The sequence below is a fragment of the Equus caballus genome, chromosome 16 (genome assembly GCF_041296265.1).
Source record: "Equus caballus isolate H_3958 breed thoroughbred chromosome 16, TB-T2T, whole genome shotgun sequence".
NCBI lineage: Eukaryota > Metazoa > Chordata > Mammalia > Perissodactyla > Equidae > Equus > Equus caballus.
In genome coordinates, this window is record NC_091699.1 from 52,726,275 (window position 1) to 52,738,647 (window position 12,373).

The window sequence follows — 12,373 nt, forward strand, 5'->3', positions numbered from 1 at the left end:
GGAGTCACTCCAGACACAGAAATTTCCAGGCTGACTCTTTCTTAGGAACAAAGAAAACTTTCCTAGAGACATCCAGCAAACTTCCTCTCACTCCTCATTGGCCGAAGCTGAGTCAAGTGCAACAATCATTGCATTGGAGTTATCAAATCGAGAGCTACCCTTGAAGTCGGAGATATGGTCACCTTCTTCTGAGTCATGCGAGGCAGAGATAGACAGTGAAACAAGATTGAGGTTTTGTAAAGAAGGAAGAAGGTAAAACTGAAGGTGTCTTCCACAACACATAGAGTAAATGGAGATGATATTGCCCTGATTGTCGCATACAGAGTACTTCTGAATATCAAATGAAAGGACTAAACATTCTTTTAAGGTCCTGTAGAATGCAAAAGCTAAGGGGTGAACAAGGATAGGCCCAAAGGAAATTGTTTCGGAACATCATCCAGCTAAGATTGGACATTAGCCCAATGTGCCATTTGGTTAGGTTGAAACCTCCCTTTACTTCACTGGAATGGGATGAGAGGGGGTGATCTTGAGTTCCCCGTTAAACTACCTCCATGCTTGACCCACCTTACTCTAATTTCATCAGAATCCAAGGCAATAGAGTGCTTGGTGCTATGGTTATTTAAATTTTCAGCTGTAGGAAAGTCTTTCTTCTTTTTGTGATTTTACAAAACTCTGGGTTCTGGCTTGAATCCATTACATTTCACCATGTTTTTGGAAGAAAATTATTATTTTTCTTGAGAAAAATTCCTCTGCCTCCAAGCCTTCAGCAAGCCAGAACGGTTGATCCAACACCCCCTCTTTTTTCACCCCGGGTTTTTCAGCAGACCTAGACCTCCTCTGCGGGGTGGTCACGCCTCTAAGTCCTGTTAGTCCCCAGAACTTGTTTTCATGGTCCTGGTCCCTGAAGGTTCTGGAGTAGTTTCCAGAAAAAAGAGGCCCATCTGGCTCAAAGAACATGGGTGATGTCACTGTTCTTCTCTGGCCAAGGTCAAAGGGACACATTGTAATTGAGGATTATAGAAGTCACAAACACTGTTTCTGTGGCGACTTTTAATGATGATGATGATGATGGTGATGATGGTGATGATGATGATGGTGATGTTGGTGATGATGATGATGATGGTGATGATGGTGATGATGATGATGATGATGGTGATGATGAGGCAACATTTCATTGAGCATTTACAATGTGCCTATTGTCATGCTAAACGGCTTCAACACTTTATCTTGTTTAATACTCCCAGAAAATCTATAGTTTGGTATTATTATATCCCCCATTTTATAGGTCAAAATACAGACTTAGAGATACTAAGCAGCTTTCCCCTGGCCACACAATTTTCTTCAGTTTCACCCCTTTTCTCCTCCTCGCCCCCATCCCCATCATCACCAGAATCACCTGCAGTCTAGAGGGGGTTCGGATGTCGCTGGAGGAGATTAGAGAAGTGACCTCTGCTCTGGGTCCAGCCTTAACTCAACATCTTGCTAGCAAATGCATCATTTGGTCCTCCCTCATGTCCGCATAATCAAGGCCTTTCTAATGCCAGAACCTTCTCTACCCAAGATTACAAAACCCTTGACAAAAAGTGTCCCTGATAGTCAGTCTCCTCTAAATCCCCTTCCCAACTAGGCCTCCGATTTTTTTTTCTCCCCAAAGCCCCAGTACATAGTTGTGTATCCTATTTGCAAGTCATTCTAGTCTCTCTATGTGGGATGCCACCACAGCATAGCCTGATGAGCGGTGTGTAGGTCTGCACCCAGAATCCGAACCAGTGAACCCTAGGCTACGGAAGCAGAGCATGCAAACTTAACCACTTGGCCCTGGGTCCGGCCCCCTAGGCCTCCACTTTTGGACTTCCATTTCCGTATTTGCATGGCCCAATTTTAGCAAGAATCCTCTCAAGTCAGTTCAGCCAGAATCCCCCGCCTTCAACATCTGATCCCCCTTGATATCTGATGGAATTCCTCTTCCGGTGAGGTAATGTCTGATCTCCCTGACCTGCCTTCAGCAAGAATCCTGTTAGGTCAGTTTAGCAAAGAATTACCCTACCTTGTTAGTAATTTCCCATCCACTGACCCCCTCACCCTGCTCCTTGGCTGTAAATCCCCACTTTTCCTTGCTGTATTTGGAGTTGAGCCCAATCTCTCTCCCCTGTGCAAAACCCCATTGCAGTGGTCCCCCTGAGTAAAGTCTGCCTTAACATCCTTAACAAGTGTCCGAATAAGTTTTTCTCTCACACCCCACAGGCCAACTGTGAGGACAGTGAAGGCCAAAATGATCTAGGTCAAACCATCAGAACCTCCGGGGGTCGGGAGGGGACCCCCAGCATCGATATTTTTTAAAGCTCCGCAGGTGATTGCTCGGTGTAGCCAAGGTTGAGAATCTTAACCTAAGACAAAAGGAAACTCAGGAAGCTCCTGTTTAATGAAAACTCAGTGTCAGGGCTGGTGATTCCTCCCCGGTGCTCTGCCTGCAGTGTGGGCAAATTTCGAGTACCCCAGATGAATGCCCAGTCCTGGAGGATGTGATCAGTGTTAGGAAACCTGAGCAGGCGTAAGGCCTGGGTGCAAGGACAATTAATCCACCTACAAAAGACTTCACCAAAAGGTTCCTTAAACTACAAGTCTCCCAGGCAGTAAACCCATCATTTGCTCTGCAGGACTCAAGTTGACAATCACCCTTTCCAAGTGTGTCTGTCTGATTCCTTTTCTATAACGCACAAAAGCAGGCAAAGCTGACCTGTGCTGTTACACGTCAGCAGAGGGCTGAGTGGAGGGAGGCAGCTGGGGCTTCTGGGGGAGCCGGTCACGTTCTGTGTTCTTGACCTGGGTGCTGGTTACAAGAGCGTGTTCAGTTCAGTATGTTAGCTTTAACCAAAAGTTTGCAAATGGCATCAGGTCTGTAAGTCAAAGTGCTCTGTAATTTCTTCTCCTCCAACAAGGGAGACGCGTCCACCTCCCCCTCAGCCGGACATGTAATGGGGCTTTTCCGGGCCAGCTCTTCCATAGGAAGATGTCTAGGGAAGGCCTCCGACTCCCCATTAGGGATCTCTTAGGTCCAGGCCAACCCGGGGACTCTTCAGACATCTTCCCCCAGAGTCGATTCCTCTTGCTACATCCTGGGCTGGCGGGTCTCCAGGGAAGTTGCAGCATCTCAGATGCCCATGACCACCGCTAGGGTGGAAGGACCAAGCGCCGCATAATGGAGTTCATCAAGCTGAGAAGCAGGCAGGATGCACGCAGGCACACACACACACACACACACACACGCACACACGCACACACTCCTTCATCTGTGCCTCCACTCTTGGCCCACACAAACAGAATATCCTAATCAACCTGTCTGTTTGCTGTATTCTTCTGGGCCCCAGAACACAGAAAGCATTAAAAATAACGCCTTTTAACATGGTAATTTATTGCCACAATCAGCTTCTCTGCATTGTTTGCAAAATTACCCTCTCAGGAACCACTAGCAACAGAACTGCCAGAAGGCAGCCCTGGCCCCTGTGACGGCCGCCCTCGTTGCGGCCAGGGCGGTCTGCACCACAACGGGGTGGGCTCTGGCTCTGTCCGTCTTCTTGCCAGAGGAAACTGTGACTCCAACACACCTCAAACATTCTCCCTGATCTCGCCCCAGATTTTTCCAACAACAGTCAGGGCAGTCGCTGGAATGTGCCTCCTCTGAAAGGCCTGGGGCAGTGGATTATCATGTTGAGGGATGGGGTCTGGAGTCAAATGGACCTGGGCCCCAACGCCAGTTTCTTTCAGTTTCTTTGCTCATTAGCATCGTGGCCCTGGCCAGGGGACTCTCTGCACCTCTGCTTCCTCACCAGCAAACTGGGAATAAAAATAGCTCACAGGATTGCTTAAAGCAAAGCAGTTGTCATGTGAATGTGGCTGGTGTGGCATTAGCCCTTGATGATGAGTGCCCTCTTTATTAACTAGCAGCTGTGAGATGCATCAGGTAGAGTGGAAACCTACAGGTCCTGGGTTCCAGGGCTCATCACCATTCTTTAGCTGTGTGACCACGGACAGATTAACTAACCTCTCTGAACCTGGTGTCCTTACCTGCAAAGCATGGATGCACCTACTGTGCAGAGCAGTCATGAGAGGCAAGAATTCCGTGTGGTCAGTGGACTCTGCGGTGCCCTGCCCAGATGCCCTACAACAGCTTTTGCTGTTTCTGCACGCCCTTCCCCATGTTCAGTGGGCTTTTTCTTCCACTACCTGCACCTGTCACTCTCAGAGGACCACCCTCAAGCCACTGGAGGCTTTGCCTTCATACACAGACACCTGGAAGTGCCTGCTGGTTTACTCCCACTCCCACCAGGGGCAGCCCCAAGCTCCTGACAGACAGGATTGGGAGTACTCTAGCCCAGCCCCTGTGCCTCAGGTTGGGACAACTTGGAAGTGTAACTGACACCCAGAACTCCCCTATGCGTTCAGGGGAGGCCACTCTGCAGGACTCTGTCTGAGCTAGCACCCTGGCCTGGCTTCCTCCCCTCCCGGTTCTGCTTCCCCCGCCCTCTGCCTTAGCAGCTTCTCCTGGGAACACTTCCATCATAAAATACTTACATTCAAATAAAACACTTGCTTCTGGAGAACCCAACAGGGACAGTGAGAGGCAGCCTGCATCTTGGAGACCCCACAGCTCTTCACACCAGAATAGAATTGTCCTCCCACCCACCTTCTTCCCTTGGCCCCATGTCAACCCCCAAGCCCCAAACGTGCTAATCATGCAGGATCACCCTCCATAACTGGCTGATAACCTAAATAAGGTTCTTGCTTTCCGCCTCTTTGTCCCTCCCCCCACTGTCCAGTCTAAGCCCTCCTGGTCTCTTTGCCCATCCGGACCCCTCCAGTCCATGTCCCTCACTGCAGTCTGAGAGACTCCTGAAACATCTCCTTTTCTCATTATGCTCCTGCTTAAACTCTCATTTTTCAGAATAAAGCTCCACCTTATCTCCGTGCTGAAAGCTTTGATGATCCAGCTCCTTTCCTTTCACCGGCCCCCTTTCCCTTCATTCCCCCCACCTCATGCACCCCTCTGGAGCCACACGGATCTAACAACTGCACCAGGTGGCCCTGAACACAATTCCTCTCATTCACATAGTATCTCCTATTCATCCTTCAAAGCTTAGCTCCCGCATCACCGCCTCTAGGCGGCTTCCTGATGCCCCAGGCTGATTAGATGGCCTCTCTGTGTCCCTATAGCATCCTGCGCTTGTTGCCATCATTGCCTTTCCAAGGTTTTGTGAACCCGCTCTGTTTACTTATTCACGTCCCGAGACATCTAGGAGTTCCTGGGGTGGGGAGGGCATGGCTTCTGGTTCATCTCACTGTCTCCACTACCACGCCAGGCACGCAGCAGCCGCTCAAGAAGTGCTAGAGGAGCAAATGACACATGTAAAATTTCCTGCTGCGCATTTGGGGTTTAAGAATCCACCGTTCTCCTCTCTTGCTCCTTTGGCCCCCACATCTTGAACGCACTTTACCAATTATCTCTACTTGCTTGCTCCTGAGAGACACATCTAAGCAGATGCAATCCAGGCCAGAGTCACATGTGTTATTTGCATACAATTTGCCAAAATTTGCATGTAATTGGCTTATGCCCAGGATATCTAATCTCTGGCTATTTGATTTTGGTGCTGAAGCCAGATCATTGAGCCAGAGGGAGGGTTCTTCCCTCTCCCTCTCTCTGTTGATCTTTCCATCCTCCCTTCCATGCTGGCAGTGTTGCCCTGGCAAGTGGGGCATCAAAGGCCTCTGAGGAGTGAGGAGATGCTGGATGAGAGGGCCAGGAAGGGGATGTATGCTTTGCTTTTCTAGTATGAGGAGCAGCATGTGTGTAAAGGATCCGGACCAGGCTGAGGGCAAAGCTGTCCTTGTGATGTCTCTGGACTCTGCTGAGCTGGGTCTGGAAGTCAGCTCCCCCTAAAGCCTTGAGCTGGTGGATCTTTGGAGTAAGAAGAGCTCAGGGCTGAATGAGGTGGGAGGATGTCCTATGGGAAAAACAATTGCACAGAACAGAGACTGGAAATCCAACAGAAATCAGGGCCAGAGGCAGGCAGGAGGAACGTGAGTGCCCTAAGAATGCCCAGAGATACGTCAGAGACATCAGGGTGCCTATGATAAACGAGACAGACTTTCAAGGCGAGCTTAATAAAATCCAAAATGACAAGATGATACCAACACACTGAAGGACTTGGGGGGCCCCCAAGTTGATCCGTGAGTTACAGAGGGTCTCCCAAGCTGTTGATTGCCATGTAGCTGGTGAAAGCTTCCTCCCAGGACTGCACCCTCCCCCTCACACTCATCCATCACTTAGGGGGCCACCCAGCCCCTCCCATTGCCCTCGCTCCTCCTGGGACCACTCAGCATCTCCCACCACCCTCATTCCCTCTGGGACCACCCAATATTTCCCTTTCCCACCCTGGCTGTAGTGAAAGGCAGCCTCAGGCTTCATGACCAGCATCCCAGAGTCAGACAGAGAATCTGGGGTGGGGCATGGAGTTTGGACCAGCACAGTTAGGCCCTCACAGCATGCAAGGTCTCAAGCACAAATGGACACAGTCGCATTTTAGCAAGTCACAGCCGGATAGCATGATGTCCTACGTAGAGTTTGCCATTCTCCAAATATGAGACACCACGAACTGCTGGCTGCTTCACGCCTTGCTTCGCCAGCCTAAAGGGTGCCAGACACATGCTCGCACGGCACTAAAGATGGTCACCACGAGCCCAAACACTCCTGTGCTTGGCTTACATCTTCTGTCTGGCATCTAGGAAATGCGTCTTGCAAATCAGCCCTCTCAAGGAGGGAACATTGCTGAAGACCCAAAGGCGACATTTTGAAGCAGTTGTGCTCTGAATATGTAAAAAAAAAATTTCACAAAAAGTATTTTCAGCTCCTGTAGTTCCTAAACACCAGCATTCTAAAAATTGCACAAGAACCAACTCAATAGCTATTTAAAAATATGGATGCCCGTTCTGGAGCTCCAGAGATTCCGGTTCCGTACATCTCGGGTGAGTCCAACATCTGTGTCACTAGGATTCGGATATGCAGCCAGGAATGAAACCCACTGACTCAGACCATGGCAGAAAGATTAAGATTGGCACTAGTGTCTGTTGCTGCTCCGAGATCAGTTGCAAGTGGGTGAGGATTTCGAAAAACAAGGTTCCCAGGTCGGCAAGGGTTGTATATCCATCCCAATGATATTCAGGTTTGTGATGATGCGACAACCGGTGTTAAGGTTTCAGTAAGGTGAGTAGCTTAAACAGGCATACCTAAGAGTCTGCCTATTTGAGATGTAACCATTTGTCATCTTCCTTCCTGTAGGGTTTTTGATACAGGAAGTTGATCTGCCCACCCCATCCCCAGCAATTTAGGCATTTAATTTTCATTAACCCTAATTAGCAAAATTAATAACGAAGGCTGTGGTGCAGGAAGGTGATGTTTATCGTCTATGAACCTTGCCAAAACAGGTACCAGGCATTCTAAGGAAGACTTACAATTTGGGTCAAATTCCCTAAGAAAGTACTTATACTTTATGTTTTGTGTTTTGTCTAAAACTGTCAGGCCTCCTCACCACTGCCTGTTTGTTGGCATGCTCCGATGGGAAGGTGACCTGTGTCTGCCGCTGCTCAGCCCCGTTCAGTTGACACCCACCCATCAGTCCCCAACAGCCCTTTAAACCAGCTGCTCCCTGCCCAGATAGGCTTTCACACCTGTCTCGGCAATTCTGGGAAAGATACATTGAAGTGCCTTTTCAAAATCCCCTGTTAATGATCTGGTAATTATTGTGGTGACTTTTCAATGAAGCGTGAAGTGCTCAGCTAGCTGTCAGCCAACAGGAACCCAAGGCACCAGGAAAAGGGACACAGCAAGGGAGAAAGGGACCCAGCCCTGCCCCACCTCCCGCAAGCCTAGGTCTGCCAGAAGTCACGAGGCAGCTGCCTCTGGCCAGAGAAGGGGCCCTGCCCGAGGCTGGCACAGCCACCAGGAGCAGACGACATCTCTGTCCTGGGACCAGCCTGACTATGGAATCCGGGGAAACTCAATGACCCTCAGATCCCCACCAGTACCACAGTAGGCAATGCTAAGTCCCATAGGGGGCTCCAGTGAGGAGCCACATTCCTACACATTGTCCTCAGTCCCCTCCCAGTCAAGCGCCTCCCTTCCCTTTGCAGTCCACATCCATGTCAAGCAGTCAGGCTGCCGTCCACAGAGAGGCCCCAGTGAGAGGTAGCGATGCTTCTCTCTCTGCGCCTTCAGATCCGCCACGCAGCCGGCTGGGGCCAAATGTGGTCCAGCCGTGCTGGGCACTCCCAACATCCAGCATGCCACCCACCTCCATACCTGTGCTCCCCAACATCTGGCTACCACTTGTCAGAGTAAAAGGAACACCCAGGGACCAAGACAGGGTGTTGGTTCTCTCACAGTCTGACTACCCTCATAACCGAGGAGGCTGCAAAATGCATCAAGGCATCCTAAACAGCCCGTGTTCTCGCACCATCTGAGCTGGCCCTCTGTCCCACCCCAAAAGAAGACAATCTAACAGAGGAGTGAAATGCCAGCCCCGAGCACCCAGCTGGATTCTTATGGAGCAGGGGACATCATCTGGTGCAGGTCCCTCACTTTACCAAGGGGACACCGGAACCCAGGAAGGTGACGTGATGTGCTCAAGATGAAAGCCTCACCAGCGAACGCCGGGGCTGGGACGAGAACCGGGTGCCCTGAGGCTTCTCCACCACTTGTGGCTTCTCCACCAGTGCCCACCTTGAGGCTGAAGCGTCTTCATATTTGCACGTGCTGGCTTGGCCTGGTCCCCCACAGCAGAGAGCAAAGGCTTTGGGGAGCGGGGGCAGCTAGGCCAGCTGTGCCCTTGGCCATCTCTGACATGCCCTTAGAACAGCGGTACCTGAACACAGCTGCCAGTGTGTGGACTGGTCCCTGACCTGGCTTCTGGGGTCCCAGATTCCAAGCCCTGATGGCCCAGCCCTGCTCCCAGTGCTGGCACCTTCTCTGGCCTGGAGACCATGGGAGTTGCCCTGGTTAGATGCTAGAAATTCTCTCTCCAAGCCATAGGCCCCTATCTGGATCTCTTTTTTTTTCTTTTAAAGATTGGCACCTAAGCTAACATCTGTTGCCAATCTTCTTTTTTTCTTCTTCTTCTCCCCAAAACCCCCAGTACATAGTTGTATATTCTAGTTGTGAGTGCCTCTGGTTGTGCTATGCGGGACACCACCTCAGCATGGCCTGATGAGTGGTGCCATGTCCACACCCAGGATCCGAACCAGCCAAACCCTGGGCTGCCGAAGCGGAGCGCACGAACTTAACCACTCGGCCATGGGGCCGGCCCCTGGATCTCTTTAGTGAGGCAAACCGAGCTGACGGGCAGTCTGGGATCCCCTTCTCTGCTTCTCTGGAGAAACTGGGAAGCAGATGACTCAGGAACAAACATTTTTATGTAACTATTTCCACCTCCGATAATGATATCATAATATGTGACAAGATAGAGAAAACATTGTTTACTAAAATGCCTCTTAGGGAGAGGCTTCTATGTGTGCAGAAGAAATGCTCCAAGTCAGTGGTTCCCAAAGTGTGGTCCCCAGGCCAGCAGCCTCAGCATCACCTGAGACCAGGTTAGAGATGCAGATTCTCAGGTCCCGCCCCTGCCTTGCTGAATCAGGGTGGGGTCCTCCAGGGGATTCGGGTGCAGTTAAGGCCTGGGAAGCCATTTGTGTGGAGGTGCGGAGGCTCGGGGACATGCTCCATGGCAAAAGCCAGGGCTCACCTGCCGTGTGAGGAGGAACGGTCTGCTTACCGGCCCGGCTCTCGTCCAGGAGTCTCAGGATGAACTGGGAGGTAGGAGCTGGGAAAGAACTGGATTGCTCTTCATGACAGAAGGGAAGGGCTGTTGAGGTTCCCCGAGGAAATCTAGACAGGAGGAGAGTGAAGTCAGTGAGGCTGGGAGCTGTGTGGGAAAAGGCAAGAGAGGGTGAGACCCCCATAACGAGGGTGTATCGGGGGACTCTCAGTGGAATCACAAGCCCTATGCAACGTGAGCCCTGCCTAAACGGCACAAAGCGTCAGTAAAAACTATATGAACAACAACAACAAAATGACTACAACTGGGATAGACAACTATGTACTGGGGCTTTGGGGAGGAAAAAGAGAAAAGGTTCTACGAACAGCCACAAGCGCGCAGGGGTGCTACACTCCTTGGACACCACGAGAGGGGCTAACTTCTGCCTGGGGTCTCAATGCCATGCTAAGCAGAAAAGTCTTTGTAAACAGAATTGTCGCGGCTGCACACTCTTTCATAATGTGAACATTTCTACATTTCCTTAACTGTCCCCTTAGTTGGGGGCATTCGGTTGGTTTCCAATTTTTCACTATCATAAACAAGATATGATAAATGTCACGGATCTACAAACTTTTTCTTTATTCATGATTATGACCTTGGAATACAGATTCAAAAACTCTGAATGATTTGGTTCAAATGCCTAGTACTACAGAGAACAGAAATTTCACCTGAGACTGAGCAGGGGAGGGGAGTGGTACCCAGAGCATTTGTGAATATGATTAAGGAGAGAAAAAAGTGTCTTCTTCCTTTGAGAGAATTACAGGGTTTCAAAGAAGAGAACTGGGCACTCTCTGGGTTGTGAGGAGAGGGTAAAACTAGCTGTGTTAGAGCGGAAGGTGTCTGGAGCGACAATGAGAGGGCTGACAGATGTTGTACGTATTTGCTTGTGGGTGTCAGACACTCAACTCTAGCCAGCTTATGGTTTCACAACTGTGTTTTTAAACTCACAATCTGGGCAGAACAGGGACAGTGCTGATTTCAGTTCCAGCTAGATCTAGGGTCTCAAATGATGATGTCAGGCCTTCCTGCTTCTCTCAGCTCCTGCTGTTGGCCTTATTCCTTCCTACTGCAAGCAGGCTTTCTGTGTGCAGGGGGAAGGTGTGGGAGAGCAGCAGACAGCTCTCCAGTCTCACTTCATCCCAGTGATTCCACAGGAAAGACATGCCTGCTTCATGTATAAAATCCCAAAGATCTCTGATTGGCTGGTTTGGGTCACAAGTTTGTTTCCTGGGCAAATCAGTAAGCTTATGTGGTTGGGGAACCATGAGTGGCTAGGCCTGGGTCACATGTCCATCACTGAAACCGGGGGCCAGGTACTCTAATTGGTAGCCCCACCAGAACCATATGGAATTAACGAACAGCAGATACCCAAGAGAAAATGATGTCCTTTCCAGAAGAAAGTGGCAGACAAAACCATAAACATTCACTAACTGTATTCCTTTGTACCTTGGCAGCTACAGTTGATCCATTGCAATATTTTCTCCTTGAGCCCAGACATGGCCTCGGAATCCTTCTTAACACAGCACTCAGGCAACCACTTTCAGCCAATCTAAGTTAGCCTACAAGACAAAAGTGAATTGCTATTTTGGAGCTTAAAACAAGATGTCAGATCATTGATGAGCAAGAGACTACAGTAGATCAGATTTAAGGAAGGTGTAAGCCACAGGGTGTCAGTTCAGAATCCCTATGGGTCCTCTCTGGGAGACGCCCACTCCTGGGACTGTAGATGTCAGTCTCTGTGACAGTGAGATGGTTGGGCCTTGGTGGAGTATGGGACATCGTAAGTGTCTCTGTTTGCCCAGGGGAGGCCAAATAATGTTTTCTTTTCATTACTGTCACTCAAAAGTGAGTTGCAAGTGGGTAGCTCAGGAGATCTCTGGGCTTCATTCATTAGATTTCCACAGGAGAAGTTTGATCCCTCCCACCTGTGAGCTCCATCACTTGGTCAACAGTCAGCCAGAGGGAATAAGCCACGCTAGGCCAGGGTGACAGGGCTGGGACCACAGGCCCAGCTCCAGAGTCACACTGGGCTCTACCGTGGGGAGGCTCCTGGTCCACAGCTCCAAAGTGCACAGGGCAGAGCAAACCCAGGCACAATCAAGATGGAGAGTGCCATCAAGGGAGCCAGCTGGGTGACAGGGACAGGTATAGCTGGCCCCGGGTGGTCCTGGTACACAGCTTCAATCAGGTGGTCACATGGGGATTCTGATTCCATGTGAGGGAGTGTGGGAGTTTGGCCATCAGGCCAGGTACCAGGAAGCATGACCTCATGGCCCTGACAGCCTCGCTCTACTGTGGGCTCCAAGTTCTTGCCTACCCCTGTGACCTTCTTCAGGACTTGAGGCCGGGGTTGGTCCAGCCTGGGCTTCCAGCTCCCACCCGAGTCTCCTGGGGCCTGACCCAGGTCCTCAGCAGAGCGGGGAGGTGCAAGGCTTAATTGCCTCAGAAAGGAAGCTTGCTGAGAGCGCTGACACTCTCGGCCCGGCAATCAATCCTCCAGCCTGTACACA